The following is a 7979-nucleotide window of genomic DNA, read 5'->3' as shown; positions in this document are numbered from 1 at the left end:
TCTACTTTATGCTCTGTTCTTTTATTGTTGTATCTTTAAGCTGTGAGGCTTCTATCTGTGCATGACAAACGTTTCGGGACCAAATTAAGCACAGTGTTGGTGTGTTGCAACCCAGTCTCACGGCATTTCATGTTATAGTCAAAAAAGTTATCTATTGATTCGTGTTCACCAACACGATTTCCCCATTTTTTTCGTGTCACACAGAACGACTTTAAAAGCAATGTAAATAATAACAAATTAGAAGGAAAAAGAGATTTTAAAAACAAATACAGATTTCAGTATTCTGACACAGAACAATTTTAGAAGCAATGCATTTGTATTGGTAATATGTTTCGTGCCTGCACCAAATAATAACGTTCTGTGTGACACAAAACAAATGTGAAAATCGTGTTTGTGAACACGAATCAATAGATTAAATGTATGCCGTGAGACTGGGTTGCAAATATTTTTAGCAAGATAGTTAACATTATTAGCTACCACAAACAACTACAATTATTTTCAAGGGAAATTAACTAATGTTAGCTAACTGGGGAACAAATTCAATTAAATGTAACGTTATCTAGATAACGTATCATCACTCACTGCATGCAGTCTGTTGTCGAGGCCACACAAGATGGCTGCTTCCGCACGGAGCAGAAGAACACGTGCTAGAAAGGAAAAGGAGCCAATTAGCCAACAACTTTATTACTGTACATACACTTAAATAATTTCACTTGGGGAACAAATTCAATGAAACGTAGATAACTTACAGTCACGCGGTCTGTCGAGACCACACGGTCGAAACCCGCGGGGACTGATGGCTGATTAGGTGACACTGAGATAGTGATAGAAAGGAAATTGGAAAAAAAAAAGTTGTTAGCGAAGTCGGCTAACTATACCGATAAGGACCGACACCAGAACCTCTTAGCTAGCTAGCTGTCGAACGTTAGACATGTGCAATACGTTGGTGTTTGTAATGACATAATAGTATGTAACATAGCTAATGTTATCTAATTTGACATCTGTGTCTAATTCGACAGCTAGCCAGCTAGCTAACGTTTAGCAAGCAGGTGCACGGCCAGTACAGACACATATTCTTAGTAAGCTAGTAAACATTATTAGCTACCACACACACAACTCTAACATTATTTTCAAATTAAGTAATGTTAGATAACTGGGGAACAAATTAAATGTAACGTTAAAAACATGTGGGTTTGCTATCCTGGCTCCAAGATGGTGGAATGAGCTCCCCATTGACATCAGGACAGCAGATAGCTTGCACATCTTCCGGCGCAGACTGAAAACTCATCTCTTTCGACTCCACTTCGAGCGATAGAACTATTAACAAAGCACTTATATACTAATAAAGGACTGGCTTATCTAAAGCCAGTTGAGTAGCACTTGAAATGTTTTGGCTCTATGAAACCTGATGTACTTATATGATTCTGTTTTCTTCAAGGTTGTGTCTTCCTGGTCGAATGTACTTATTGTAAGTCGCTTTGGATAAAAGCGTCAGCTAAATGTAATGTAATGTTATCTAGATAACTTACCGTCACTCACTGACTGCAGTCTGTCGAGGGCGTGGCCAAGCGATCACACTTGCTGCAAGACGCGGGACTGATGGCTGCTTCCGTTAGACGGAGAACATGCTAGAAAAGTAAAAGGCGGCAATTATCGAACAACATTTTTACGGACACTAGAGCTTGTTAGTGTTAGAAATTAAAATCAATGTTTTGATGGCATAATGTACCTTAAATGTACCTTTAGTTTAAATGCTGTTTTATACTGAAAAACCAGAAGTTCTTGTGCACAACCAGTTAGACTTTTATTCTGAAAATCCTTCACCTCCGGTTAGCATTTAGCATGAGGCTAATATACCATTTCCTATAGAGGTGAATTTAGCAGCGATATGATATTGCACACCGAAACCTACTGATTTCAACACTACAACTATAGACGTTGAGATATTATTATTGTTGGATATTAAATGAAGGTACAGTTTATTTGAGTACGTTATTGTTTACAGATGTGGGTAGCATGTCACAACATTAGGAGCGACCGGAAATCGAATTGCTGTGAAGGATTTCCTGTATTTTTTGGAGTGTTGATTACAGCGTTTAGAATGTGTTGAATGGAAAGTCATGAAAGAGTTAAGGAGGAGAAAAGAAGTGTTTAGATATATATTGAATGTACAATGTCTGTATACTGTGATATGTGTAACAACGGACATTAAATACGCGGAGAGCCGGCCCCCAGGGAGGAGCCAGGAGAGGCTATATAAACAACAAAACCTGAGGGGTTCGGCCTCTTTTCTCTGCTAGCGAGGGCCAGAGGCAGCTGCTTTTCTGTCGGACAATATCCTGTTTGTGACTTTACCACGCTTTTTATTAATTAAAGTACCAATTTGAAAACATCTCAGAGACTCCATTTAGTCTCCTTTTTAAGCTTCTCTTTCCTGGACACGAGAATAACCATCACAGTTAACATTAGCTCGCTGTCGAACTAACAATAGACATGTGCAATACATTGGTCTTCCTAATGATTACATATTATGTTACATATCTAACGTTAATTCGACATCCATATCTAATTCGACAATTAGTTTAGCAAGCAAGCATTGACTGTATGGTCTGTGCCAACCCAGTCTCACGGCATTTCGTGTTCACCAACACGATTTTTAAACTATTGATTCGTGTTCACCAACACGATTTGCCCCTTTTTTTCGTGTTGCACAGCACGATTTTAAAAGCAATGTATTTCTACTGCCTGCAGCACGTCTTTTTCTCCGGTCGGGTCGAGGAAGACCGGAAGCTGTGTGGTTCATAAAAACATGTTCTTACTCAATATCAAGCCACAGTTATTGCTTTTATTTGAAATCGTATAATTTCGGACTTTTGTTGCCGTCTGTGAGGAAAATAAATGGGGCTCAGAGCCTCAGGATACTGAAATCTGTATTTTTAAAATATTTTTTTCCTTCTAATTTGTTATTCTTTTCAAAATAACACACTGTTATTTACTCACCAATAACACACAATTATCCTTGCTTTTATTTATTGGTTTAATTCCATAATCTCGTGCTTTTTTGGCGTCCGTCAGGAACTGAATTTCAAAATAAAAATAACCGGAAACAGACGTAGGCATTTCGAGCGATTACCCAAGATCCTCAGCTATGGTTTTAAGCTCGCTTATTGGATGTTTTAGCCGCAATGCATGCTGGGATTTTGTGTTTATATGATATGAAATCCGGAAAACATTTTAAAAGAATAAAATAATACTTAATTCCGAGCGCTCTTGCTTTTCTCTTTGAAAGTCATCACATAACGGCATTGTAATACACGGTTTGGCTGCATTGTATATTACAGATCTGCCGTAGTTCTTTATTTATAGAGCCCTGATGAGAAGACCTTTGGAAAAACTGAGAAAATGCAGCCGAAACTGAATACTTGACGTGGATCATAAATATATTCAACAATTAAACAACATCTTCAATTTCTCTTCACACAATACGTCTCCTTGCAGTATCAACACTAATTCGGCTGACTTTTACATTTTATCTAATTCACAGATAGGTTATATTTACACCATAACGGTGCACAGCTGATATAAAAGGACTGTCGTTTTTAAAGATATTACTGATTTTCTTTGAATGTAAATACTGAGTCTGAAATAGTATAGCAATATGCTGTAAAATGATGTGAAAGCATGCATAAAACTACACATCTTCAGATGTTGTATGAAAACACAAGTGTCCTACACTAATAATACAAAGTGATTATGGCTGTGTGTACCTTGTGTGCACCTCCTAGTGGTTAAAGCACGTTATTGAATTATTGTGTTTTATTTGATTAAAAAAATATTAAGAGTACATACTTTCATAGGGGGAAAAGTATAAATATAGAATATAAAAAATCAAGAAGATACTATAAGTGATCTCTACAATAAAACAGTTTAGTGCAGAATGTACAAAGATATTAATAGGAGGAGGTGCAAAACAGAAAAACGAATTAACCTGTATTTAAACATTAAATAACAGATTAAGGTCTTCTTTTAAATAAGAAAAAAACTTTGGGGGTATCTATCTACAGATAAATATTAAGCCTGACAAAGTACTTAACGTCTAATATATTGCTTTCCTGCAATGTTAACTATGTTGAAGCACTTATTTTAACTGATATTATACACATTAATTATACTCTTATGTAGATAGTTGTGGGAAAAACGAAAACGTTCAGTAGAGACGTCCCATAGAACATTTTGCGAAACACAATAGCCAGCATGTGTAGTTCTGGGGGGGCGTTCGATTCCAGTTTTGGATAGTCTGGCGTGGGTGGTTTCGTTCCATTTCACACAGCTGTTTGACGCTCTTCGTAACCTTACGGGGGACTGTAGTCCTAAACGATAGCTGGGGATTATGGGTAGTGTAGTGTCTTCGGCCATCCTAAATTCAGAAACGTTGACAATCGCAATGATGCTCGAAATGTCCCTTATAGGCCTACGTCTGTTTCCGGTTATTTTTATTTTGAAATTCAGTTCCTGACGGACGCCAAAAAAGCCCGAGATTATGGAATTAAACCAATAAATAAAAGCAAGGATAATTGTGTGTTATTGGTGAGTAAATAACAGTGTGTTATTTTGAAAAGAATAACGAATTAGAAGGGAAAAAATATTTAAAAATACAGATTTCCGTATTCTGAGGCTCATTTATTTTCCTCACAGACGGCAACAAAAGTCCGAAATTATACGATTTAAAATAAAAGCAATAATTGTGGCTTGATATTGAGTAAGAACATGTTTTTATGAAACACACAGCTTCCGGTCTCCCACGACCCGACCGGAGAAAAAGACGTGCTGCAGGCAGTAGAAATACATTGCTTTTAAAATCGTGCTGTGCAACACGAAATGCCGTGAGACTGGGTTGTCTGTGCACCTGCACCTGGTCATGACAGTCAAATAGTAATAATTAGCAAGCTAGTAATGAAAACAATACATTTACAATTACGCTACCTAACACAAACAACTGTATTTTCAAGCAAAATTAATGTAAGCTATCTGGGGAACAAATTCTCTCGAGACTGATGATTGCATCAAAAAGATGGCGGAGATCTAAATAATTTCACGCACATCACGTACAAGTACCCGGATTGAGAGAACACACTATGGCCCAATCCCAAACCACCCCCTCGACCCTACCCCTCCGTGATGGAGTGAACTCCGTCTGCAGCCACACTCGCAGCTCAACGAGGCTCCCTCCTGTCAGATGGAGGGAGTAAATACAGCAGCAAGCTTTGGGACGGCCTCCCCTCTCTCCGGCAGAAACAGGAAATGCCGTAACTGTATGTAACAACGGTTTCAAATCAGCATCTCTTAGACAAAAAGTTTAAATGAATAACTCAAATAAAACTCCAAACATCTTTCATTGTGTTTCAAAGATCTTTTAGTTTTAAACCTGATGTGTATAAGCTTCTTAGTTTTTGCAACGGTCTGTAAATATACACAACTTTATAATAAAATGCACACATTTACCTTTTTCTAGACTAAACACAGGTATGATCCTAAGTTAAAAACAAAGTGAGGTTATCATGAGGTTGTTAACATCGCAATTTATCAGTGGATGTTTGCTGGAACTACTTGTAAACAGCGTGTTTCCTGATGGACACACACAGCGTGACTCCGGTCAGGTAGAGACCGGTCTCAAGTCAGCACCGCTGCAGACTCGCTGCTTGAGGGCTTGATAGCCCACTCCCCCTCCACACCGCTCCACACTCGTTGCTTTGGAACAGCCCTCAATATGGCGGACCCTCCGCGTGAACGCGCAAACGGAGGGGTAGGGGTAGGGTGTAGGAGGCGGTTTGGGAATGGGCCTATATGTTTAACACCATGATCCAACCCTGTACTATATAGTGTATTAACAACAGGCGGTGTTAATCATGTTAAATGCACCAGGATTTTCACACTGGAGAATTTGCTGTGGGTGTTCAAATGAAGAAACATCAGGAATGGGGATTATGATAGCTTTTATTTCCTTTCCTTTTATTTCCTTTCTCATAATAGTTATATCAATATGTGTACAGTGGTCCTAATCTGTTTGAATTGTATCCCTGGTTTTAAACTTTGTTAATATGTTTTGGATGCATATTGTTCTATTATTTGTAAAGCGGTCCTATTTTTTTGTTTTAATTGTATCCTGGTTTTAAACGTTGTTAATATGTTGTGGATGCATATTGGTATTTCTTCAGGCTGTTAAATACAATTATCCTTTGTTTCCACCTGCTGGTGAGTAAATATTCAAATCAGTTAAAATTGACAACCGGTCCGCGAATTTTTTTGAATAAAGGTTGGGAACCCCTGCTTTAATGCACACCATGCGTAGCCTATTTAGAGCTGTTGCAGTATTGATTATCTTTACTGCAGTAAGTCCACACATTCCCTCATTTAGCTGTCCGTCACACCTGCTAGTTATTGGATGGATCCCAAAACTGGCTACGAGTAAAAAACACGACATTAAACTTTAAACATGATCAATTTATTATAAGCCCACTGCTTGGCTTGCACTGGGAACTAGACAAATACATATTACTCAGTCAAGATGTTCTCCTGCAAACCCTCGGGTACGTTTTCATATGAGAAATCATTTTGAAGCATCTGAATATAGATGCTAGAATTACACATTACCTAACACATCTTATACATGTTAGCATTTGAGGTTTTTCATCCTTACTATGTATGTCTTCTTGAAAAGTTAAAAACCTCATGATATCAAAGCGTTGTTACGTCTGGCTTAACACAAGCTCTGTGCACCCTCATTAGACAGATGCTGATGCCAGGGGGGACTGTGGTATCTGGGGTAAACTGTTAGTGGCATTCCTGCTTTCCTTTCATAGGAACAGATGTCAGAGACTGCCTTGTCATTCCACCTGAGGTTTCCATCCTTTCATTTTTCCTGTGTGTTCATATTCAATTGCTTTTGTGTCGAGTGTTCCCAGACTCTGGCGCTGTGATAACTGGAATCACCTCAGTGCAAGGCAGAATGAAATGTCACAATACAAGTTCAAATACATTGCAAATATGCATGTTGCAACAATGTCATTAGCTGAGAAAGTACTGAAAGAGCTAAGTATTCTGGCCTAGTAATGTGTACCCTATGCATGTCATTCACTTTGCATAGCTGAAGGGGCTTTGGCTCATTAAAATAACTTGGCTTCTTATTATTTTTTAAAGACAGAAATTGTAATCAGAGACATAAGAAGGTGATCATTTTTGTTTACCCATTAAAGCTTGGTGAAGCAATATAAACCCACAAAGCATAATTGGTTCCCATAACGCATACTATTTTTGCTCCCCTTACCCCTTCCTGTGACATCCTTTATCTCTATTTCCTATCTGTACATATGTTCCTCATTTTATCCCTTGCCTTTTTATCCACCCTCTTTTTCTTGTTGTTCTCACTGTTTCTTAGACTTTGCATGCCAAATATGGGAGACTTGATTGACTTGAGACTTTTTTTTAATTAAATATTTGCATTTGTTTCTGTATTGTACGGTGCCCCTAAAGGGCAATGAAAAAAAAAGAAGATACTTTATGTCGTTCACACGAGAAAGTTACCGGAGCACCAAGTAGGAAGTGCACAGGAGACAACCGTTTCATTGCAGACTGTAATGTGTATGTTGGGAAATGGCAGTGCATACATTATTTTAGATATATTTCGAACTCGGACTCTAATTCACTTCATGAAATCGCTACAGCACCAGGAGGCAGCGGGACGTGTAACTCCAACCCAGTCTCACAAAAAAACGTGTAATAACTACGTTGGTCCACAACGTAGGACGTAGTATTTCTACAAAAACGCCTCTGAAATTGTAAGATCCCTACGTTTTTTTTCACCATTTATTCCAATGGCTGGCGTCTACAGTATGTCACGTGATCCTCAAATTTCTCCCTGCAGAAAAAAAAAACATGGCCGAACTTCGTTTTATTCTCGGTGTAAAATGCCTATTTAAAGT

The 7979-nt window shown here is 38.2% G+C and overlaps 1 long non-coding RNA gene across 1 annotated transcript; it reads right to left on the bottom strand.

Annotated features, from left to right (window-relative positions):
* Window positions 1–594: 594 nt before the first annotated feature.
* On the bottom strand, window positions 595–1635 carry LOC117551035. The gene is made up of 3 exons (XR_004569740.1): window positions 1530–1635; window positions 750–814; window positions 595–647 (listed from the first exon to the last, which is right to left on the bottom strand). It is a non-coding gene; the product is annotated as an uncharacterized LOC117551035 (long non-coding RNA).
* Between the last annotated feature and the right edge of the window lie 6344 nt (window positions 1636–7979).

Source organism: Gymnodraco acuticeps, unplaced genomic scaffold, assembly GCF_902827175.1.
Source record: "Gymnodraco acuticeps unplaced genomic scaffold, fGymAcu1.1, whole genome shotgun sequence".
Lineage (NCBI taxonomy): Eukaryota > Metazoa > Chordata > Actinopteri > Perciformes > Bathydraconidae > Gymnodraco > Gymnodraco acuticeps.
Note: the sequence above shows the minus strand (reverse complement) of the source record. Positions and strands in the feature narration are given on the sequence as shown.